This window comes from Triticum aestivum, chromosome 1D, assembly GCF_018294505.1.
Source record: "Triticum aestivum cultivar Chinese Spring chromosome 1D, IWGSC CS RefSeq v2.1, whole genome shotgun sequence".
In the NCBI taxonomy this organism is placed as follows: domain Eukaryota; kingdom Viridiplantae; phylum Streptophyta; class Magnoliopsida; order Poales; family Poaceae; genus Triticum; species Triticum aestivum.
This window is the reverse complement of record NC_057796.1, coordinates 294,587,130-294,612,891: the sequence shown is the minus strand read 5'-3', so window position 1 is coordinate 294,612,891 and position 25,762 is coordinate 294,587,130. Positions and strand designations below refer to the sequence as shown.

General features: G+C 42.3%; 1 long non-coding RNA gene across 1 annotated transcript; it reads right to left on the bottom strand.

Moving 5' to 3' along the window:
• Positions 1-1,128: 1,128 nt before the first annotated feature.
• LOC123168637 (uncharacterized) lies at positions 1,129-4,692 on the bottom strand. Its single transcript, XR_006484440.1, has 5 exons — positions 4,360-4,692; positions 3,162-3,376; positions 2,323-2,394; positions 2,147-2,207; positions 1,129-1,406 (listed from the first exon to the last, which is right to left on the bottom strand). It is a non-coding gene; the product is annotated as an uncharacterized lncRNA (long non-coding RNA).
• Between the last annotated feature and the right edge of the window lie 21,070 nt (positions 4,693-25,762).

Genomic DNA, 25,762 nt, shown 5'->3' with positions numbered 1-25,762 from the left:
TTTCAAACTCATAAAGGCATTGGCTATGATGCATATTGTGAGGATTATCATTATCATTGAACTTCATAAGAGAATTTACTTCTACCACCTTAGGCAGTGGTGGTGTATTAAGCCCATGTATTTCTTCAATAGGAGGTAAATTTTTACCATCATCAGCTTTAATACGTTTTTCCTTCATTGATTTCTTTGCCTCTTGCATATCTTCAGGACTGAGATATAATATACCCCTCTTCTTCGGAGTGGGTTTAGCCGGTGGTTCAGGAATAGTCCAATTATCATAATTTTTCAATATGTTATTCAATAATTCTTCAGCTTGAACAATAGTTCGTTCCCTGAAAACACAACCAGCACAACTATCTAGGAAGTCCCTAGCATCGGTTAGTCCATTATAGATGATATCAAGTATTTCATTTTTCTTAAGAGGATGATCAGGCAGAGCATTAAGTAACTGGAGAAGCCTCCCCCAAGCTTGTGGGAGACTCTCTTCTTTAGTTTGCACAAAGTTATATATTTCCTGTAAAGCAGCTTGTTTCATATGAGCAGAAAAATATTTTCCAGAGAAGTAATAAATCATATCCTGGGGACTACGCACACAACCAGGAGGAAGAGTATTGTACCAAGCTTTAGCATCACCCTTTATTGAGAAAAATAATAATTTAAGAATAAAGTAATAGCGAGTTTTCTCATCATGAGTAAAAAGGGTGGCTATATCATTCAACTTAGTAAGATGTGCAACAACAGTTTCAGTTTCATAACCATGGAAAGGATCAAATTCAACCAAAGTAATTAACTCTGGGTCGACAGAGAATTCATAATCCTTATCAGCAATACAGATAGGTGAAGTAGCAAACTTAGGATCACACTACAAGAAGAACCCCCCTGCAGCAACGCATCTATGCGTTGTTCTATGTCGAAATATGCGTTGGTAAGGTCTACACCAACGGATTAATATGTGTTGCCGTTGGTAAACAATGGAAAAAAGCGTTGCACCTTAGCAATGTATAGGGTTAGACCCTAACAACACTATATATGCGTTGCAGTGGTACATATCATGTCAAGTAATGGTGTTTTATATATTGCCAGCCCGAATGATAAGATCAATGGCGATAGAGTATATGAGTCGCAATATAAAAAAGGGATGGGTCTCATATATTAAATTTACTTTGTTGCTTTCACAAAGAACAAGGTCCAAAGTATACAAGATATGATACTAGAACATGATCCAAAGATTACAAGATGTGATACTAGTAGCCAAGTTATGGACGTTTCAATCGACGCCTATTACATATGACATCCTAAACCGTAACTTAAGACTATCCAGTAGCAACCCCGTTCTCAACCTTGCTATCAACATCTGACCTTGCAATCCACATCTGAGCTATGCATCATCAACTTACCTTAACAATCTATAACAATAAAGAAATGAGATCAATAACTTACGGTAAAGAAAAAAGGTTAAAAGAGTAGCAAAATTTAGAGCAAAAAACGAACTACACTAGCAGATTTTGCTAATGTAGCATCAACTCACACTGCATGTCTATCTACTGAAGGAAAACTGGAAAACTACAGTTCATTAGTTTGTTACCACATATTGTTTTAAAACATACGAACTGCAACCATAATTAGGTATCATTTCACACAACAGCACGTATTTCTGTCATCATTATTTAAACACTACAAGACATATCTAATGATATTAAATAAGCTTATGTGATTGGTCGGCAATAGCATGGGTGAAGATGGTGTTATATGTTCCAACACAAAATCTAGTTAGATTTGCAAGTACCACATCTGAAATAGATATTGTACCTTGCTTAACTAACTCAGCTCATTCCATAATTAAGTTTCACTTTGTTGACTATTTTATAGGAAGCGAGGCAATGTATGGCAAGCATACAGTATTTCAAAAATTGTTTTACCTAATCTAGCCAGTAGCCACAAGAAGTATTGTCTCACAGAAGCAGTATGGCTCTTTTCACATGAAAAGAGAATTGTTATTATGTACAGAGGTAGTACAAATTGGGTGGGAAAAAGAGAGGCCTATGATAGATAGGAAAAACTATTCATGATTGCTATTAATAATCCGATTTCCCTTTTAACTGGTGATGAATTGATGCAATATAGAACTACAATTAAATTTTTATACCTCATAGTAATTCCAACATGGCACCAGTAGTCTGCTAATTTTTAGTGCCTAGAATATTGATCTGGAACCAGTGGCGGAGCAAGGGGTCATAAGTTGAGATGTCACAGCTGTTATATTTAGAATACACTACATAAACAACACTTAAATGTAGTAAAACACAAGCGACAAACTTGTACCTTGTGTGGTCCTTTGACATCGCAGTCATTATGTAGTGTCGCCACTGCCTGGAACAACCGAGTTTCTATTACCTGGAGATTCAGCAATATGTATTGGTAATTTAGAACACCACACACCAATATTTCAAATGTATGTATGCTGAAATTAAATTTGCTCCAAGACAGACTGTGTTATCCATAAGCCAATACCTGGGGTAGACGTATAATTTAAGTTATGCACTTACAAATCACACAGTAGATCAGCTACCAGTCATACGGAGATCTAGCTAAATGGATCATCTCTGAATATGAACTCAGTTTGAAATACAGAGAAATTGATGCGCGTTGGTATTGCTAATATATTTAATTAATATAAACTTTGCCAGGGGAGATGGTTCAGTTTTTCAAATAAAAGATTACTGTCCAAATTGGCAAGCTAATTTTGAATAGTAATTAGTTCAGTTTCAACAAAAAAATTGCTGCAAAGTCAAACACCGTGCAGCCAGTTTCATACATGTATAGGCATCTAAGTTTTCCTCCTTGGCAGAATAACTATAGTAGTACAAAACAAATAGCCACAACTACACCTAGTAATATCCGTATAACTTCTAGCTGCTGCATCGTGCATTATACCGTAGGAATATGGCTAAGTTCCTCCGAGCAAATTTAATCGATACAAATACAAGAAACACATACCCAGAGAGCCGCAAAAAAACTACAATAAGTGCCAACCAGTAATCAGAGATGCATTAATATGAAATTAGAACTATGAACAGACAAATCAGCCCAGGTGACTAATTTATGGGACTGGATTGGACGGTATGAGGCAAATGGCTAACCGGCCGTGCAACAATACATACCATCACTATAGAGCCACCATGCTGCTGTTGTGCATCTGGGAGTCGTCGCGCCACCATTGTGCATCTCGGGTGGCCGTACTGCCGCTGTACGTATGGGAGTGGCCACGACGCCCTTGTGCATCTCGGAGTCGCTGCACCGCCACTGTGCGTCAGGGAGCTACCATCGAACCTCCAATTTTTCAGCCCATAAAGGAGACACCACCCCTGCCCCTGCACTGTTGATAATTAATTGAAATCCTTATCCAATGAGGGGAAACCATTGATGATGGACGCCTAGAACCGGGGGTGGCACAAGACAATAGGAAAACAATGCAGGGGATATGCGCTATGCGGAGATTCAAATAGGACTAGGCGCTTTGCATCTTTAATAGTTTGTGTAAACCTGCAAGACCATAGTTCCCTAAGTAGCAGCTTAAACTTCACATACTAGTGGAGAATAAAAGATGTAGTGTGGCACGAAGCATTTATGTGGTGATACACTGATACATCCTTCTGATATAAGAATGACTGTAAAAGGATTGAAGAAATAATGCGCAAGTACACCTGTTTCTATGGAAAACTAAATTCTCTACTGACAAGCATCAGAAGATGCAAGCATTGATATCCAAACAAGACTAGTGAATAATCATCCGAGGAAAAAAAATAGTTTGTTCTGCAAGTATAATTTGGCACTCCAAAATATGATAGACGTCTAGAGAAATACATATGGATGGCATACGTGCAAACACAATTGTGGTCTGCACAACTAAAACAGAGGATCACCAGCAAAAACATGCATGAAAAATTAGAGGAACAAGTTTCCTCAGAAAAAAGAGGATCACCAGCCATGACGCAAGTACTAGTGCCACTATTCATAGACCAATTTAATTGTAAGGGGATAGACATGTTGCCCAATCTATTACCTAACTAGTCTATCAATGGAACAAGTGGAAGGTTACAAAAGTTGGGGGACCAAATGCCAATGGAATTATAGAAGCCACCATGTTGTTAAATTAGGGGGAACATATTGTTGGGGATAAGAGAAGAATCAGCTTCTTGAGCCAGATGAGTCTAAGTGAGGAGTCGGGTAGGCTGTAGGGAACCATGGCAGCCTACGTGGGAGAGAGTGGCTGCGGTTGTTAGTTTATCCAGTTGCGATCCACGACGCCAGGACAGCGAAGGACAGAAAGGGTAAAAACAGAGGGGAGAAGTGTCTTACTGAACCATAGACATCGAAGTAGAGGTCGCCGAGGCGGAGTAGTGCCCTAGAGTCCGAGACTGCATCCGCACCTTGGGTTAGTGGACCGACAAACCGGAGGCGCAAGAGCGCCGACGACCCGTGGCGCCTAGGGTTGTCGTGGGGGCGCGTGCAGGGGCGCGAAGGGCACCACAGTAGAGGAGTGTCGGAGGAGAACAATGAGGGGAAGCTGGGTCAGTGAAGGGCGGTGCACGAGAGAGTCAGAGCTGCCTGGAATCGGAGATGGCGGCGGCAACATTGTTGACATGGCGCTCAGTGAGAGATGTGAATCGGGAAAGAGAGGTGCCTGGGACTTCTTTCTATGCTTGGCTGTTGATATTTTTAGGCTGGGGTACACATTATAAGGAGGAGGTGGGTTACGGGGAGGTTATCCTTTCGTGGGGAGGTGGGACGTTTGTTTAACCCAACAGATTTTCTTGGTTCGTTGCTAGGGATGTGTTGGTATAGGAGGGTTCTTGTTGTAGTGTCATATTTCATTCTAGCATTTAAAGTTTTTTCTTTATACTTGCACAATAATTTTTCTAGATCATCTCTATCATTGCAAGCAAGAATATCTCTAGTTGCTTCTTCACTCATAACATAACCTTCCGGTACCTTAGACAATTCATATATAGGAAGGGTAGTTCTAGCAGGTGTTTCAGGAGTTTCAGTTTCAAGCTCATCATCAGATTCAACAACATCATGTTATATAACTCTAGCAATTTGTTTATCAAAAAAATCACCAAGCGGCACATCATCATTATCAAGCAAGGTACTAGCATCATCATAAGCATTATTCATAGTAGAAGTAGCATCATCAGTAACTTGCGACATGTCAGGATTAATAGCATGTGGGGGTGTCTCAAGTTTACTCATAATAGAAGGTGAATCTAAAGCAGAACTGGATGACAGTTTCTTACCTCCCCTCGTACTTGAGGGAAATATCTTCGGTTTAGGATCCTTTAGATTCTTCATAATGATAATATGATAATAATCTCAAGTGACTCAACAAATATAGCTATGCTCCTCGGCAACGGTGCTAGAAAAAGGTCTTGATAACCCACAAGTATAGGGGATCGCAACAGTTTTTGAGGATAAGTATTTAACCCAAATTTATAGATTCGACACAAGGGGAGCCAAAGAGTATTTGAAGGTATTAGCAGCTGAGTTGTCAATTCAACCACACCTGGAGATTATTTATCTGCAGCAAAGTGATCAGTAGCAAAGTAGTTTGATAGTTTTGATAATAGTGACAGCAGCAACAGTAACAGTAACAGTGATGCCAGTAATTTTGCAGCAAGTGTAACAGTGATGATAGCAGTACTAACGCAGCAAGATCAATATAAATAAATTCGTAGGCATTGGATCGGTGACTTGTTGGATGATATTCATCATGTGACAGTTATAACCTAGGGCGATACGACACTAGCTCCAGTTCATCGATATAATTTAGGCATGTATTCCGCAAATAGTCATACGTGCTTTATTAAAAGAACTTGCATGGCATCTTTTGTCCTATCCTCCCGTGGCAGCGGGGTCCATATTGGAAACTAAGGGATATTAAGGCCTCCTTTTAATAGAGAACCGGAACAAAGCATTAACACATAGTGAATACATGAACTCCTCAAACTACGGTCATCACCGAGAGTGGGCCCGGTTGTTGTCACTCCGGGGTTGTCGGATCATAACCATAGTAGGTGACTATAACTTGCAAGATCGGATCTAAAACATGGATATAATGATGAATTCATAAACGGTTCAGATCTGAGTTCATGGCACCCGGGCCCATAGTGACAAGCATTAAGCATAGCAAAGTCATAGCAACATCAATCTAAGAACATAGTGGATACTAGAGATCAAGCCCTAACAAAACTAACTCGATTACATGATGAATCTCATCCAACTCCTCACCGACCAGCGAGCCTACGAAGGAATTAGTCACTCCCGGTGGGGAGCATCATGGAATTGGCGATGGAGGATGGTTGGTGATGACGAAGAACGAAGATCGCCCTCTACGGAGCCCCAAACGGACTCCAGATCTGCCATCCCGAGGAAGAAAAGGGCTTGGCGGCGGCTCCGTCTCGTGGATCGCGATAATTCTTTCTCCCTGTTTTTTTTTTCTGGAATAACATGAATTTATAGTATCAGGGGGGTCATCAGCGGGGCCGCCAGGTGGGTACAACCCACCTGGGCGCGCCAGGAGAGGGGGGCGTGCCCTGGTGGGTTGTGTCCACCCAGGGGCCCCTCTCTGGTGGGTCTTGGCTCCAAAAATTCTTACTATTGATATAAAAAATCCTCGCAAAGTTTCGTTCCATTCCAATAACTTTTATTTCTGCACAAAAACAACACCATGATAGTTCTGCTGAAAACAGCGTCAGTCTGGGGTTAGTTTCATTCAAATCATGCAAATTAGAGTCCAAAACAAGAGAAAAAGCGTGAGAAAAAGTAGATACGTTAGAGACGTATCAACTCCCCCAAGCTTAAACCTTTGCTTGTCCTCAAGCAATTCAGTTGATAAACTGAAAGTGAGAAAGAAAAACTTTTACGAACTCTTTTGCCCTTGTTTGCATAAATAAGCTTAAACAGCACCCAGGTTTTCAGCCAACATTATAACTAACCATGTCAACAATAACTCTTAAAGATTATAATGATTCATATCAATGACATAATCAGCTAGCGAGCAATAATAAAATGTCTCAAACAACAACACGTTGTTAAAACAACCATGATATAATATGACAATGATGGTATCTCGCTAGCCCTTTCTGATACCGCAAAACATAAATGCAGAGCAGCTCCAGGTTCAAGCAGCGACTAAACATTGTAATTCATGGTAGAAAAGATCCAGTCATGATGCACCCAACATTAGCTATACACAATGCATAAATCATGACAGTTGTGCTCCACTAGGTTTCTAGCGCTTGTTTTTAGAAGGTGATGACACAACATAAAAAGTAAATAGACAGTCCCTTCGCAGAGGGAAGCAGTGATTTGCAGAGGTGCCAGAGCTCAGTTTTTAAAACAGAGATGAATGATATTTTGAGACATCCACCCTTCTCATTCACTTCACGACCATCAGTTATCAACATCTTCCATGCTAAGCATGCTAGTGGCGGTTCCCAAGTGATAAAAGTAAAGGTTTACTCCCTCTCCACCATCAATCACACTCCATGGCTTGTCCGAAACAACGGGTGTCGTCCATACCAACATCAGTCCTGGGTGAGTTTTGTTTAATTATTTGCATTTTTTAGTTCGGGACTGGGAATCCCTAATACCGCCCATTTCCTCGTGCGATGGCGAGTGAATAAACACTCGATCTGAGGATAACATGCTTAGCACGGAAGATATTGACCACCTCCTGTCGTTCCATGAACGATCCAGGCACACAAAATGGATAATTTTTTTAGAAGTTTTTAGAGGTGGCACATGCAAATTTACTTAGGACGGTAGGGTAATACTACATATAGGTAGGTATGGTGGACTCGTCTGGAATAACTTTGGGTTCAAGGTTTTTGATGTACAAGCAGAATTCCCACATAGTACAGGCGAAGGCTAGCAATTTAAGATTGGGAAGCGGCCAGCTAGAGAGCAACAACGATCATGACCAGGCATTATGCATAAGTAACATTGGACACTAGCATGATTAGGATATGAACACCATGAACATAAACATTATAGAGGCTATGTTGGTTTTGATTCAACTACATGCATGAACATGTACCAAGTCAAGCCACTCAAACATTCGGAGGAGGATACCATATCATCATACTACATCACAATCATCTTAACGCTATGTGGATATCCAGGATAAATCATTATTGACTCCCATCTACTTATGCATGGCATGAGAAACTATAAGTACTATAAGAAATGGTCTGTAGACAGCCCCTTCGTGAGATCCGTTAGTATAAGAAACCAAATAACTACTATAAGTACTATAGCAAACCAATTCATATTTTATTCTTGCATTATATCTACTGTATTCCAACTTTTCTATGGCAAAAGCTCATCAAAGAAAATAGAATCATCAAAACAAGCACACAACGCAAAGAAATAGAATCTGTCAAAAATAGAATAATATGTAGCAATCTGGATATTTCGAATACTTTTGTAACTCCAAAAATTCTGAAAAATAAGGACCACGTGAAAAATTTGTATACTAATGTTCTGCAAAAAGAATCAACTCAAAAGCACTCTTATGTTAAAAATGAGAATTATTTTCGTGAGCGCAAAAGTTTCTGTTTTTTAGCAAGATCAAATCTACTGTCACCCAACATAATCCTAAAGGCTTTGCTTGGCACAAACACTAATTAAAACAAAAAACACAATCATAACAGTAGCATAATTGTGTAAACACTCAAGAATAGAAAGCAAAAAACAAAAATAAATTTTATTCATTGGGTTGCCTCCCAACAAGCGCTATAGTTTTACGCCCTTAGCTAGGCATAAAGCAAGGATCTAAGTTTTGTCATCTTTGATTCGAGATCCATAAGATGCCCTCATGATTGATTCATAAGGTGGCCTAATTTTTGTTCTAGGAAAGTGTTCCTACCTTTCCTCAAAGGAAATTGGAACTTAATATTGCCTTCTTTCATATCAATCACGACACGGATAGTGCGTAAAAACGGTCTACCAACAATAATTGGGCAAGACGGATTGCAATCAATATCAAGAACAATAAAATCTATGGGCACATAATTCCTATTTGCAAGAATAAGAACATCATTAATTCTTCCCATAGGCTTTTAATAGTAGAATCCGCCAAGTGCAAATTCAGAGAGCATTCTTCAATATCGGTAAGACCAAGCACATCACATAAAGATTTCGGAATTGTAGAAACACTAGCATCCAAGTCACATAAAGCAAAACACTCATAATTTTTAATCTTGACTTTGATAGTAGGTTCCCACTCATCATGTAATTTTCTAGGAATTGAAACTTCTTATTCCAACGTTTCTTCCAAAGCTTTCATCATAGCATCAACAATATGTTTAGTAAAAGCTTTATTTTGTTCATAAGCATGGGGTGAATTTATCATGGATTGGAACAAAGAAATACAATCAATCAAAGAGAAACTATCATAATTAAAGTCTTTGTAATCCAAAAGAGTGGGTACATCACTAGTTAAAGTTTTGACCTCTTCAAATCCACTTTTATCAATTTTCTCAACAAGATTTTCACCCTCCGAATTATCGGGACGCCTTCTAGCTAAAGTTGACTCTTCTCCAGTCCCTTTTTCATCAATCTTAATTTTACTAAACAAGGAATCAATAGAAGAAACACCAATCATTTTAAGATCTTCATCATTTTGATCCTCTAACGAGATTGGTTTAGCGACCATTTGATTCACCCTCCGAAAACTGTCAGTAAAACCATACTTCGATTGGAGATTGCAAATTTATCTACTAATATCATCAAGTTTTTTTGTTATAGCATCTAGCACAATGGAGTGCTCCTTAAGTTCTTCGGTAAAATACTTATTATGCTCAAATTGTGTAGTCATATATTCCTTAGTGCTTTTCTAAATTTCAAGCAAAATATTGGGGTAAGGAACATCATAATATTTTCTTGGAGGCATCATGACTACGCAAACAAGAATGCATGCAAAAACAGGTCCGGCAAGAAAACAGCAAACGAGAAAGAGGGCGAATAAACGACAATTTTTTTGTGAAGTGGGGGAGAAGAAAACGAGAGGCAAATGACAAATAATGTAAATTGCGAGGAGATGAGATTTATGATTAGGAACCTGGTAGATGTTGATGATGTCTCCCCGGCAACGGCGCCAGAAATTCCTTTTGATGTCTGCTAGAACTTTGTCGCTATTTCCCCAAAGAGGAAGGGATGATGCATCACAACGACGGTAGGTAATTCCCTCAGTGATGAGACCAAGGTTATCGAACCAGTAGGAGAACCAAGCAACACTACATAAACAGCACCTGCACACAAATAACAACCACTCGCAACCCGACATGTTAAAGGGGTTGTCAATCCCTTTCAGGTAACGGCGCCAAAAATTGGCAAAAGGACGGGGTAAAGTTGTAATAGATCGATTGGATAAATGGATCGCAAATAAAATAAAGTGCAGCAAGGTATTTTTGTATTTTTGTTTTAATATATATTAAAATAAAAGCAAAGGAAAATAAATCGCAAAGGCAAATATAATAAAGAAGAGACCCGGGGGGCGTAGATTTCAGTAGTGGCTTCTCTCGAGAAAAATAGCAAACAGTGGGTGAACAAATTACTATTGGGAAATTGATAGAACTTCAAATAATCATGACGATATCCAGGCAATGATCATTATATAGGCATCACGTCCAAGATTAGTAGACCGACTCCTGCCTGCATCTACTACTATACTCCACACATCGACCTTTATCCAACATGCATCTAGTGTATTAAGTTCATGGAAAAACGGAGTAATGCAATAAGAACGATGACATGATGTAGACAAGATCTATTTATGTAGAAATAGTCCCCATCTTGTTATCCTTAATAGCAACGATACATACGTGTAGGTTCCCCTTCTGTCACTGGGATCAAGCACCGTAAGATCGAACCCATTACAAAGCACCTCTTCCCATTGCAAGATAAATAGATCAAGTTGGCCAAAAAAAACCCAAATATAGGAGAAGAAATACGAGGGTATAAGCAATCATGCATATAAGAGATCAAAGAAGACTCAAATAACTTTCATGGATGAGAAGATAGATTTGATCATAAACTCAAAGTTCATCGGATCCCAACAAACACACCACAAAAAGAGTTACATCATATGGATCTCCAAGAGACCATTGTATTGAGAATCAAAAGAGAGAGAGGAAGCCATCTAGCTACTAACTACGGACCCGTAGGTCTACAAAGAACTACTCACGCATCATTGGAGAGGCACCAATGGGCATGATGAACCCCTCCGTGATGGTGTCTAGATTGGATCTGGTGTTTCTGGAACTTGCGGCGGCTGTAATTGATTTTCATCGACTCACCAGGGTTTCTGGAATATTGGGGTATTTATAGAGCAAAGAGGTGGTTTAGGGGGCACCCGAGGTGGGCACAACCCACCTGGGCGCGCCTGGGCCTCTAGGCGCGCCCTGGTGGGTTGTGCTCCCCTCGGAGCACCCCCAGGTGCTTCTCCGGCCCACTGGATGTGTTTCGGTCCCAAAAAATCCACAAAAAGTTTCGCTGGGTTTGGACTCCGTTTGGTATTGATTTCCTGCGATGTAAAAAACATGCAGAAAACAACAACTGGCACTTGGCACGATGTCAATAGGTTAGTACCAAAAAATGATATAAAATGACTATAAAATGATTATAAAACATCCAAGAATGATAATATAACAACATGAAACAATAAAAAATTATAGATATGTTGGAGATGTATCAGCTCTACACACTCGTCATTCAATTCACACAAATTTGTAATATGAGATTTGGGACCTGGTACAATGGTTAAGCCAATGAACTCGAAGCCTGTAAACTACCAGCAGTTACACAGGATATGTGTACGATTTAACACTCATGAGAAACATGGGTATGAGTATGGGATTATTCTATCTGCACCATACCGTACCCATTGCCATCCTTATCCGCGCCCGCGGCACCGCCACCACCCAGTCTGCTCCTTCCTTTGGCCCTGGACCTGAGCCCTACTTCAACCTTTATTCCTGCATCACTTTGAGACAACAATTCTAATGTGTTCTAGCCATATTAGTGACCTCATAAACAATATGCAGACAGACATGTATTAAATTTGTCTATGTATAAGTAGAAACATGAGAAGCATAAACTTAAAAAATGGACTCAGCTTCGTTCAGATTACTTTATAGGTAGCTCTCACCATTCCAATAAGAAGTTCAAATTACTTAATAAAAACTATTATTTATTTATTTATTTTTGCGTAAAAACATCGGATCTATTCCTCTTCAATCATGATAGTACAACGAATACCGGAAATAATAAAAATTACATTCAGATTCATAGAACACCTAGCGACGACTACAAGATCTGAAGTGAGCCGAAGGCACACAGCTGTCATCGCCCCTCCCTCACCGGAGCCGGGAAAAACTTGTTGTAGTCGACAGTCGGGAAGTCATCGTACTAAGGCCCCATAGGACCAGCGCACCAGAACAACAACCGTCGTCGATGAAGAGTGGCGTAGGTCGGAAGAATCCAACTTGAAGACACAAAAGCGTATACGAACGACGAATAGATATGAGTAAATCCACCAAAAGCAGATCCGCCGGAGACAAACCTCCACACGCCCACCGATGATGCTAGATGAAGGAAATATGCCCTAGAGGCAATAATAAAGTTGTTATTTTATATTTCCATATATCATGATAAATGTTTATTATTCATGCTAGAATTGTATTAACCGGAAAACTTGATACATGTGTGGATACATAGACAAAACACAGTGTCCCTAGTAAGCCTCTACTAGACTAGCTCGTTAATCAAAGATGGTTAAGTTTCCTAACCATAGACATGTGTTGTCATTTGATGAACGGGATCACATCATTAGGAGAATGATGTGATGGACAAGACCCATCCGTTAGCTTAGCATAATGATCGTTAAGTTTTATTGCTATTGCTTTCTTCATGACTTATACATATTCCTTTGACTATGAGATTATGCAACTCCCGAATACCTGAGGAACACCTTGTGTGCTATCAAACGTCACAACATAACTGGGGGATTATAAAGATGCTCTACAGGTGTCTCCGAAGGTGTTTGTTGGGTTGGCATAGATCGAGATTAGGATTTGTCACTCCGAGTATCGGAGAGGTATCTCTGGGCCCTCTCAGTAATGCACATCACGATAAGACTTGCAAGCAATGTGACTAATGAGTTAGTTGCGGGATGATGCATTACGGAATGAGTAAAGAGACTTGCTAGTAACGAGATTGAACTAGGTATGAAGATACCGACGATCGAATCTCGGGCAAGTAACATACCGATGTCAAATGGAATAACGTATGTTGTCATTGCAGTTTGACCGATAAAGATCTTCGTAGAATATGTATGAACCAATATGAGCATCCAGGTTCCGCTGTTGGTTATTGACTGAGATGTGTCTCGGTCATGTCTACATACTTCTCGAACCCGTATGGTCCGCATGCTTAACGTTCGATAACGATTTGTATTATGAGTTATGTGTTTTTGGTGACCGAAGATTGTTTGGAGTCACGGATGAGATCACGGACATGACGAGGAGTCTCGAAATGTTTGATAGGTAAAGATTGATATATTGGACAATGATATTCGGACACCGGAATGGTTCCGGAGTGTTTCGAGTATTTTTTGGAGTACCGGGAGGTTACCAGAACCCCCCGGGGAAAGTATTCGGCCACTATGGGCCATAGGGGAGAGAGAGGGAAGCCCACAAGGGGTGGCGCGCGCCCCCCATGGGCTGTCCGAATTGGACAAGGGGAAGGGGACGCGACCCCCCTTTCCTTTCCCCTCTCCTTCTCCTTCCCCCTTTCCACCACCAAGAGAAGGAAGGGGGCGACTTGGACTAGGAGTCCTAGTCGGCACACCCCCATGGCGCGCCCCCTAGGGCCGGCGGCCTCCTCCCCTCCTCCTTTATATACGGGGGCAGGGGTACGCCTAGCACATCAATTGTTCTCTTAGTCGTGTGCGGTGCCCCCTCCACAGTTTACACCTCCGGTCATAGCGTCGTAGTGCTTAGTTTAAGTCCTCCGTGGATCACATCACCATCACCGTCATCACGCCGTCGTACTGACGAAACTCTCCCTCGACACTTTACTGGATCAAGAGTTTCAGGGACGTCATTGAGCTGAACGTGTGCAGAACTCAGAGGTGTCGTACGTTCGGTGCTTGATCGGTTGGATCGCGAAGACGTTCGACTACATCAACCGCGTTAAGCTAACGCTTCCGCTCTTGGTCTACGAGGGTACATGGACACACGCTCTCCTTCTCGTTGCTATGCATCTCCTAGATAGATCTTGCGTGATCGTAGGAATTTTTTTGAAATTGCATGCTACGTTCCCCAACAGTGGCATCCGAGCTAGGTCTATGCGTAGATGATATGCACGAGTAGAACACAAAGAGTTGTGGGCAATCAAAGTCATACTGCTTACCACTGATACGTTCATTTTGCATCAACATCTTCAACAGCACCATCTCATCTCAAACCCTAGTTCATCTCTGGTGTTCAATCTTGTTACTGGAACTATAGATTGGTGCTTGTGGGTGACTAGTAGTGTTGATTACATCTTGTAGTTGATTACTATATGGTTTATTTGGTGGAAGATTATATGTTCAGATCCAATATGCTATTTAATACTCCTCTGATCTTGAGCATGATTATCATTTGTGAGTAGTTACTTTTGTTCTTGAGGTCACGGGAGAAATGATGTTGCAAGTAATCATGTGAACTTGATATGTGTTCGATATTTTGATAGTATGTATGTTGTGATTACCTTAGTGGTGTCATGTGTACGTCGACTACATGACACTTCACGATATTTGGGCCTAAGGGAATGCATTGTGGAGTAGCAATTAGATGATGGGTTGCGAGAGTGACAGAAGCTTAAACCCCAGTTTATGCGCTATTCCATAAGGGACCGATTGGACCCAAAAGTTTAATTCTATGGTTAGAATTTATTCTTAATACTTTTCTCGTAGTTGTAGATGCTTGTGGGAGAGTTAATCATAAGTAGGAGGTTTGTTCAAGTAAGAACATCACCTAAGCACCGGTCCACCCACATATCAAATTATCAAAGTAGCGAACACAAATCGAACCAACATGATGAAAGTGACTAGATGAAATTCCCGTGTACCCTCAAGAACGTTTTGCTTATCATAAGAGACCGGTTTGACCTGTCCTTTGCCTCAAAAGGATTGGGCTACCTTGATACACTTTTGTTACTACTATCGTTACTTGCTCATTACAAATTATCTTGCTATCAAACTACTCCGCTACTTACAATTTCAGCACTTGCAGACATTACCTTGCTGAAAACCACTTGTCATTTCCTTCTGCTCCTCGTTGGGTTCGACACTCTTACTTATCAAAAAGAGCTACAATTGATCCCATATACTTGTGGGTCATCAAGGCTATTTTCTGGCGCCGTTGCCGGGGAGTGAAGCGCCTTTGGTAAGTGGAATTTGGTAAGGAAACATTTATATAGTGTGCTAAAATTTATTGTCACTTGTTACTATGGAAAACAATCCTTTGAGGGGTTTGTTCAGGGTATCTTCACCTCATCTGGAACCACAATTAGCTACCCCTCAACCTACTGCACCTACTGAAAAAATACTTCTATGGTTTGAGACATTACTTTTGGGATGACCCACATCTTTATAAAGAAGGAGTAGATGGTATTAATAGATGTTGTGTACCTGAGCATGAACAGGGACAAATCCTACAGAAATGTCACTCCGAAGCTTATGGAGGGCATCATGCTGGAGATAGAACTGCTCACAAGGTATTGCAATCTGGATTTTATTGGCCTACTCTTTTCAAGGATGCCCGTAAGTTCGTCTAATCTTATGATGAATGTCAAAGAATAGGTAATATCGGTAAGCGTCAAGAAATGCCTATGAATTATTCACTTGTTGTTGAACCATTTGATGTTTGGGGATTTGATTACATGGGACCTTTTCCTTCCTCTAATGGGTATACACATATTTTGGTTGCTGTTGATTATGTTACTAAATGGGTAGAAGCTATTCCAACCAGTAGTGCTGATCACAACACCTCTATTAAAATGCTTAAGGAAGTTATTTTCCCATGATTTGGAGTCCCTAGATATTTAATGACTGATGGTGGTTCACACTTTATTCATGGTGCTTTCCGTAAAATTCTTGCCAAGTATGATGTTAACCATATAATTGCATCACCTTATCATCCTCAGCCTAGTGGTCAAGTTGAACTTAGCAATAGAGAAATAAAATTAATTTTGCAAAAGACTGTCAATAGGTCCAGGAAGAATTGGTCTAAGAAATTAGATGATGCACTTTGGGCTTATAGAATAGCATATAAAAATCCTATGGTGTTGGGGAATGCAGTATTTCAAAAAATTTACCTACGATCACGCAAGATCTATCTAGGAGATGCATAGCAACGAGCAGGGAGAGTGTGTCCATGTACCCGCGTAGACCGAAAGCGGAAGTGTTTAGTAATGCGGTTGATGTAGTCGAACGTCTTCACGATCCAACCGATCCAAGCACCGAACGTATGGCACCTCCGCGTTCAACACGCGTTCAGCTCGATGACGTCCCTCGATCTCTTGATCCAGTTGAGGACGAGGGAGAGTTCCGTCAGCACGACGGCACGGCGACGGTGATGATGAAGTTACTAGTGCAGTGCTTTGCCTAAGCACTACGACGATATGACCGAGGTGTGTAACTGTGGAGGGGGCACCTCACACGGCTAAGAGAAGGCTTGGTCTCTTTGGGGTGCCCCCACCCACGTATATAAAAGGGAGGAGGAGAGGTGGCTGATACGTCTCCAAGGTATCTATAATTTTTGATTGTTCCATGCTGTTTTATTATCAATCTTGGATGTTTTATAATCATTTTATAGTCATTTTATATCATTTTTTGGTACTAACCTGTTGACATAGTGCCAAGTGCTAGTTGCTGTTTTTTCCATGTTTTTTACATCGTAGGAAATCAGTATCAGATGAAGTCCAAATGCCATGAAACTCCACGATGATTTTTTATGGGCCAGAAGGAAGGCAATGGGCCCTGGTTGCACCTGGGGGTGCCCCGAGGGGGGCACAATCCACCAGGGCGCGCCTCAGACCGCCTCTTTGCTCTATAAATACCAAAATATTCCAGAAACCCTAGAATGGGCGACAAAATATTCATCCAGCCGTCGCAGAGTACAGAACCACCAGATCCAATCTAGACACCGTCACAGAGGGGTTCACCACTTCCATTGGTGCCTCTCCGATGATGCGTGAGTAGTTCTTTGTAGACCTTCAGGTCCGTAGTTAGTAGCTAGATGGCTTTCTCTTTCTCGCTGAATTCTCAATACAATGGTCTCTTGGAGATCCATATGATGTAACTCTTTTGCGGTGTGTTTGTTGGGATCTGATGAACTTCGAGGTTATGATCAGTCATATCTTTTTATATCCATGAAAGTTACTTGAGTTTATTTGATCTCTTATATGCATGATCTCTTATAGCCTCGTATTTCTTCTTTGATATTTGGGTTTTGTTTGGCCAACTTGATCTATTTATCTTGCAATGGGAAGAGGTGCCCGGTAGTGGGTTCGATCTTATGGTGCTCGATCCCAGTGACAGAAAGGGAACCGACAAGTATGTATCGTTGCTACTAAGGATAAAAAGATGAGATCTATATCTACCGCCATATAGATAAACGGATCTTGTCTACATCATGTCATCGTTCTTATTGCATTACTACGTTTTTCCATGAACTTAATACACTAGATGCATGCTGGATAGCGGTCGATGTGTGGAGTAATAGTAGTAGATGTAGGCAGGAGTGGGTCTATTAATCTTGGACGTGATGCCTATGTAATGATCATTGCCTGGATATCTTCATAATTATTTGAAGTTCTATCAATTGCCCAACAGTAATTTGTTTACCCACCGTTTGCTATCTTTTTCGAGAGAAGCCACTAGTGAAATCTACGGCCTCCGGGTCTTCTTTCTCATATATTTGCTTTGCGATCTATTTTATTTGCTCTTTTTATTCAGATCTATTAAACCAAAAATACAAAAATACTTTGCTGCACTTTATTTTATTTGTGATCTATTATTTCAATCTATTACAACTTTCTCCCGTCATCATGCAATTTCTGGCGCCGTACCCCGAAAGGTATTGACAACCCCTTTAACACATCGGGTTGCGAGGTGTTGTTATTTGTGTGCAGGGGCTGTTAACGTTGTGTTGCTTGGTTCTCCTACTGGCTCGATGTGGCACCCCGGCTCAGAGAAACTGGAACGCCCCGTATTCCAGCCCAGAGATCAAGGAGAAGTCTTCTGGAATACGGCACTATTTAGCATAGAACAAGTCAGCTCTTTATTACAAGCTAAATTGGGTACAAGGGGGTTACATCGGCACGGCGACACTACACCTACCGCGGTTGTTCTATGCAAGCAGCAGAACAATTCGAATAGCGGAATGACTATTGGCAGCGGAACAACGACGGCAGTGATGAACTCCACTCCGCAGGGACTTTGGCTGGAACGCTTATCCTAGCGCGCAAACAAGGGATCCACGGCAAGCAAGCAATCATATCCGGCATGACCTGCAAACTTGCATGACACGCCAGGTCAGTACATTGAATGTACTTGCAAGCTCACAACAACCAAAACAATCAAGACAAACAATAGCATGGCAATTACAGGTTAACCAGGTTTAACATGATACTATCAGGTCAATCATAGCAGGAACAAGATGATACAGCTAGAACAATACGAGCATGGCATGAACATATGAACATTATGAGACTAGCATGCAACATGATGAAACTAACATGCACCAACTTACTCTGCTCGGGTTACCGCGTAACCATCACATGCATCACTTACCATCATGGACATCACACAATCATCTCAGGATCCAATCAAGCTTGGTATTAACAATACCGTAGTAATCATTTATGACCACAAGGAGCTTGACTTCTACCCTTGACTCTCGCATAACACCACAAATATCCAACAAGTTGGTATTCACGATACCATAGTGATGCTCTTACGATCACATAAATATCAACCAACTTCTTTCATCATCGAACCGGGGTTGTTATTAAGCACATTATTATTATTACTGTTGACCCATAGTGTGACCAACTACGAACTGGGCCCATATCCGCGGGCGCGGCTATCGATAGATTTAACACACACACTCTGCAGAGGTTAGCACATTGTACCCACACCACGGAACCCTGGCCTCGCACTCCCATTCGGGTGGACCAAAGCGTTCCGACAAAACCGTCCTACTGCCATGACACTCTCCCGGCCACTCCGACCAACTCCCCTTTGGGCTAAGTCCTGGGTGGCCCCGTGCCTACCAAAGGCACCAACGACCACCGTCGTGGCAAAACGGTCCCAAACAGGGCTTATGCCGTCCTACCTGACCACGGTAGTGCCCGCGCATAACCTTCCCTCGCGGGAGGCACCGATGAGAGGCATGACAATAGACCCAGTTAGGACCCCCCATAGGGTAAGCATGGTTGCACTGGTCAGATTGATATGGTGGCACCATGACTCAGCCAACAGTTGTTCAAGTTCAATTTAATCCGGTTAAACTTGAATGCAATATGCTGAGCCATGACAAAAATAACAGGATGCAACTACAATGCATGAACATGATATCAAACATAAGCATCGGGGTGCATCATAATCAACGAGCATAGCAACAACATGTAACCATTTATCCAGATGAGCATGGCATACTGACGAGCATGAAGATCACAACTAGCACACTACTCATAGCATGACATGACCACTAGCATCAATAATAAATACCATACAATAACATAACGATAAAACTACCATGCAAGTATTTAATCAACTGAATGCAAAGAAACATGCATAACGGCGGTACTCGGAACAGACGATAGTCATGCACCGAAGACCATCACCAACATGTACTGCTACCAAACATTGCCAATATTAAAGTAATACTAGCATGAAGAACATAATAACAGAGTTCAAGAAAACATAGCATGACGGTAAACACCGATCCATAAGCATAACCGAAATACCGACAGCAGTAGCAAAACGAACAGGCAGTTATTAAAGATTCAAGTTGAAAACCAATGCTTCTGCATGGCTATCATGCAAATGGTGGTTGTGGCTTGCCTGGGTATGAAGAAGGCTCCGGGGAGAAGTGCGGAAAGATCGCGGAAGGAATCGCCGGAAAGGGTTCTCTCGGAGGGGGCTGATTTGGGGCAAGGGCAAAATGGTCATTTTCAGAATGTTGAAACATAGTGAGAATGGTACCAAAAGTTTGGGCTCGAAGAGACGAAGACGTGGGAGTTGGTTTCACCTCAATCGGAGTTACGGTTGTGAAGTTATGAGGTGTTGAACACCAGGGACCAATCTGTGAATAAAACTTCAACAAACAAGTCCCTGGAGGCAAAAACTGAAAGCGCATTCGGCTGAGTACGTTTTCTGAAAAGGAAAACGTATTCCAAGCTGAAGTTAAAGGAAATACGCTTTCCAGAAGGGAAAGCGCATTTCGGGTTTATAAGAAGGGTGAATACGCTTTTGAGAAACGGAAACGTATTCTTGCGAATACGCTTCCACTTATGTAGCAGAGGCGGGGCCGGCTCGCGTGACGCTGACGTGCGAGTCCCACGGGCAATGGGGCCCGTCACTTATCCACTTGGCCACCGGGTCAACGCCCGTGTCACTGCCAGGGGGGCCCACCGGACCTCTCTCTCCCCCTGGCTCCTTCCCTTCTCCCTCCCGACGCCGGCTCAAGAATAGAGGAGGCCGCGCGCGCTGGCGAGGAGGCCGCGCGGCACAGGCCACCGTTGGAGGCGCTCCGGCCACCGGGGTGCTCGGGGAGGAGCGGCGCGTCCAGCCAGGCGGGGTACGGAGAGCGGGGAAGTCAGGGGAGCGTGTGGTCTAGGTCGGGGCGGACGGCGGCAATGGCGGGGCTCGGGCGACCTTGGGAGGACGGAGGAGCCGCGGAGAGGAGGGGCTGGGCGTCGGGGAGGCTCTAGGGGTGTGGTGGAGTTCTCTGGAGGCGACCAGGAGGAGGGGAAGGGCTCGGGTCGGCCGAATTTAGCCGATGCCGTGCGGCGGCCATGGCGGCAGGGCGAGGCGAGGAGGGGCTCCGGGGCTCGGGAGACTAGCTAGGGGGGGTCTGGGAGTGAGGTGAGGCCGCTGGTGAGGTCGGGGCACCTCTGGGTGGGCTTATATAGTCGGAGCAGCGAGGGGGTGAGGTGGCACGCGCGCGGCTACGTGTCCGCGCTACGGCGACGGGCACGCGTGACCAAGGGTCACGGGGAGGGGCGGCAAGACGACGAGGGGAGACGCAGATGAGGCGCAGAGCTCACGGAGACGAGGCAGCGCTCGGGGACAAGGGAGGAAGAAGACACAGAGGAGGAAGGCGACGCGGGCACGGGCGCGCACTGTGCGGCGAGGGGGACGGCTCACTTGAGAAGAAGACGGAGGGGGCAAGGGCTCCAGAGGGACGGCGACTGCTCGGGGAAGGCTCCGGACATAACTAGGCGACGGGGGGACAAGCGCGCAGCGAGGAAGAAGAAGACAGAGGCGCTAGAGCGCGAGAAACGCCATGCCAAAACGGTGGTCACAACTGTGACCGGCAAGAAGGGACGCGAGAGGCTGCAGCGAGCTGTCTAGTGACTAGTCCTTGCATCACTGAGGCTGAGGGAAGCGATAGATCAAGAAGAGGTGCACTGGATCGATGGGATATTTCCTCTGAAGTTTGCTGTATCAAACTGAATCAAGTTACGGTGATCAACAGCGAAGAGCTTGCAGCCAAACGAGTTGTCCGGTGTGAGGTGAGGCCGCTGGTGAGGTCGGGGCACCTCTGGGTGGGCTTATATAGTCGGAGCAGCGAGGGGGTGAGGTGGCACGCGCGCGGCTACGTGTCCGTGCTACGGCGACGGGCACGCGCGGCCAAGGGTCATGGGGAGGGGCGGCAAGACGACGAGGGGAGACGCGGATGAGGCGCAGAGCTCACGGAGACGAGGCAGCGCTCGGGGACAAGGGAGGAAGAAGACACAGAGGAGGAAGGCGACGCGGGCACGGGCGCGCACTGTGCGGCGAGGGGGGACGGCTCACTTGAGAAGAAGACGGAGGGGGCAAGGGCTCCAGAGGGACGGCGACTGCTCGGGGAAGGCTCCGGACATAACTAGGCGACGGGGGGACAAGCGCGCAGCGAGGAAGAAGAAGACAGAGGCGCTAGAGCGCGAGAAACGCCATGCCAAAACGGTGGTCACAACTGTGACCGGCAAGAAGGGACGCGAGAGGCTGCAGCGAGCTGTCTAGTGACTAGTCCTTGCATCACTGAGGCTGAGGGAAGCGATAGATCAAGAAGAGGTGCACTGGATCGATGGGATATTTCCTCTGAAGTTTGCTGTATCAAACTGAATCAAGTTACGGTGATCAACAGCGAAGAGCTTGGAGCCAAACGAGTTGTCCAGTGTGTTTATGATAGGAAGGACAAGAATCCTGTGAAGTTTGGAGGGATTTGGACCACTAATTAATATAGTTGCTTTACAACAAAGTAATCCGAACCAGAATGAAGATCATGATGATGCTCCCACATGGAGTATCAACTTGATCTCAACTTGGGCAAGGCTGAGTTATTTGGTCATATGAAGATGCTGCAAAAGGTTTCATACCAATTGGATAAACCAAAATGGTACTTCCTTCACAAGCATTTCCACTGACCAGAAACATGCAAAAATTCTAGAGTAAAATTGTCTAGATGGAATACGCTCAAATTGGGTGGAGATATGTTATATAGGTAGGAGAAGGCCTAGGAAAATTTTCGGACATAATGAAGCAAGATAAAATATACTTGCTTCACTAACTGAAAATTTGGACAGAACCAAAGATTTGAAGCTGTGCCCTCATGGAGGGATGACATGAGCTCAAATCTTGTGGAGAGCTTTTATTTGATGATATGAAAGACCATGCAAAAATTCAACTCAATTGGATTAACCTAGCCAGTACTTCCTTCACAACCAATTCCCTCAGACAGGAACTTTGAAAAATTTGCTCAGGAATATTTACTAGGCAAATTAAGTTGAAATTTGTCATGAGGCAATTATTTGGACATGAAAAGATGTCCAAGAAGTTTGGAGTCAATTGGGCAAAGATAAATGGCACTTGCTTCACAATCTGCCATTCAGGACAGAATAGGAAAAGAATTATTTGAGGATGATGGGAAACATGGCCAATGAAATATTTTGCCACATTTGAGAAAGATATGACCCAAACAATTTATGAGAATTATTTGGGAATTTTAGGAGTGACAGAAATATAGGTTGCCAAGGTTGTCAGAATCGCGATTTTGAATCGGATCGTAGCTCTGATAGTAGAATCATAAATCGCAGAATCTCCACTACCAGGATCGTAGAAACGTAGATTTTATGAACTAAAATCATAGAATCAGATGGGTAAGTTTGGATCGTAAAGTCGTAGAATCATATAATAGGATCGCGATTCTAACAACCTTGTAGGTTGCTTCAGAACCTAGGGCAATTAGGGTCATTCCTTTGATAGAAAAGGAATATTCCCAATAAAAAGAATATTGGGATTTGGGCTAGGATGAAAATGGAAAGGTCTAGGGAAGGATTTGACAAGCCACTATGGAAGCAAAGAAGAGGTCATCTTCATCCATTTCCAGACCACGAAGCCACGAAAAAAGAAAACTCAAGCAAAAATCTCAGAAAAACAAAAGAAAAAGGGCAAAAAATCAGGCTGTGACATTCGATAACCTTGGTTTCATTTCTGAGGGAAATACCTACCGCCGCTGTGCTACATCATCCCTTCCTCTTTGGGGAAATACCGACATAGCTTCAAGCGACATCAAAAGGAATTTCTGGAGCCGTTGCCGGGGAGGATCTTCAACACATACCAGGTTCCTAATCACAAATCTCATCTCCTTGCAATTTACATTATTTGCCATTTGCCTCCTGTTTTCCTCTCCCTCACTTCACAAAAATTTGCCGTTTTATTCGCCTCTCTTTTTCCGTTCGCCGTTTTCTTGCCGGATCTGTTTTTTTGTGCTTTCTTGTTTGTGTAGTCATGATGCCTCAAAAAAAAATATTATGATGTTCCTTACCCAAATATTTTCCTTGAAATTGAGAAAAGTAGAAGGAATATATGACTACACAATTTGAGCATCATAAGTATTTCACTGAAGAACTTAAGGAGCACTCCGTTGTGCTAGATGCTACCACAAAACAACTTGATGATATTAGTAGATAAGTTTGCAATCTCCAATCTAAGTATGCTTTTGCTAAAAAAAATTGGAAAAAATATCCGATGCACAAGCTACCTTAGTAAATCAAATGGCTGCCAAACCAATCTCGTTAGAAGATAAAAGTGATGAAGATCTTAAAATGATTGGTGTTTCTTCTATTGATTCCTTGATTAGTAAAGTTAAGAATGATGAAAAAGGGATTGGAGAAGGAGTCAACTTTAGGTAGAAAGAGTCCCAATATTTCAGAGGGTGAAAATCTTGTTGAGAAAATTGATGGAAGTGGGTTTGGAGAGGTCAAAACTTTAGCTAGTGATGCACCCACTATTTTGGATTACAAAGACTTTAATTATGATAGTTGCTCTTTGATTGATTGTATTTATTTGTTGCAATCCATCTAAATTCACCCCATGCTTATGAACAAAATAAAGCTTTTACTAAACATATTGTTGATGCTATGATGAAGCTCTTGAAGAAAAATTGGAATTAGAAGTTTCAATTCCTAGAAAATTGCATGATGAATGGGAACCTACTATCAAAGTCAAGATTAAAAATTATGAGTGTTTTGCTTTGTGTGACTTGGGTGCTAGGGTTTCTACAATTCCGGAATCTTTTATGTGATGTGCTTGGTCTTACCAATCTTAAAGGATGTTCTTTGAATTTGCACTTGGCGGATTCTAATAGAAGAATTAATGATGTTCTTATTCTTGCAAGTAGGAATTATGTGCCCATATATTTTATTGTTCTTGATATTGATTGCAATCCGTCTTGTCCAATTATTCTTGGTAGACCGTTTTTATGCACTATCGGTGCCGTGATTAATATGAAAGAAGGCAATATTAAGTTCCAATTTCCTTTGAGGAAAGGTATGGAACACTCTCCTAGAACAAAAATTAGGCCACCTTATAAATCAATCATGAGGGCATCATATGGATCTCGAATCAAAGATGACAAAACTTAGATCCTTGCTTTATGCCTAGCTAAGGGCGTAAAACTATAACGCTTGTTGGGAGGCAACCCAATGAATAAATTTTATTTTTGTTTTTTGCTTTATGTTCTTGTGTGTTAGCACAATTATGCTTCTGGTATGATTGTGTTTTTTGTGTTTTAATTAGTGTTTGTGCCGAGTAAAGCCTTTAGGATTTTCTTGGGTGCTAGTTGTTTGATCTTGCTGAAAAAGACAGAAACTTTATGCTCACGAAAATAATTTTCATAAATTAAAAAAAAGAGATTTTGCTCTGATTCTTTTTGTAGAAGATTAATATACAAATTACCTTGGTCTTTCTAATTTGGTAGAATTTTGGGAGTTCCAGAAGTATTCGCAGAAGTCAGATTGCTACAGACTGTTCTGTTTTGACAGATTCTGTTTTCTTTGTGTTGTGGTTTTCTTTGATGAGTTTTTGCCATAGAAAAGTTGGAATACAGTAGATATAATACAAAAACAAAATATGAATTGGTTTGATACAGCACTTATAGTA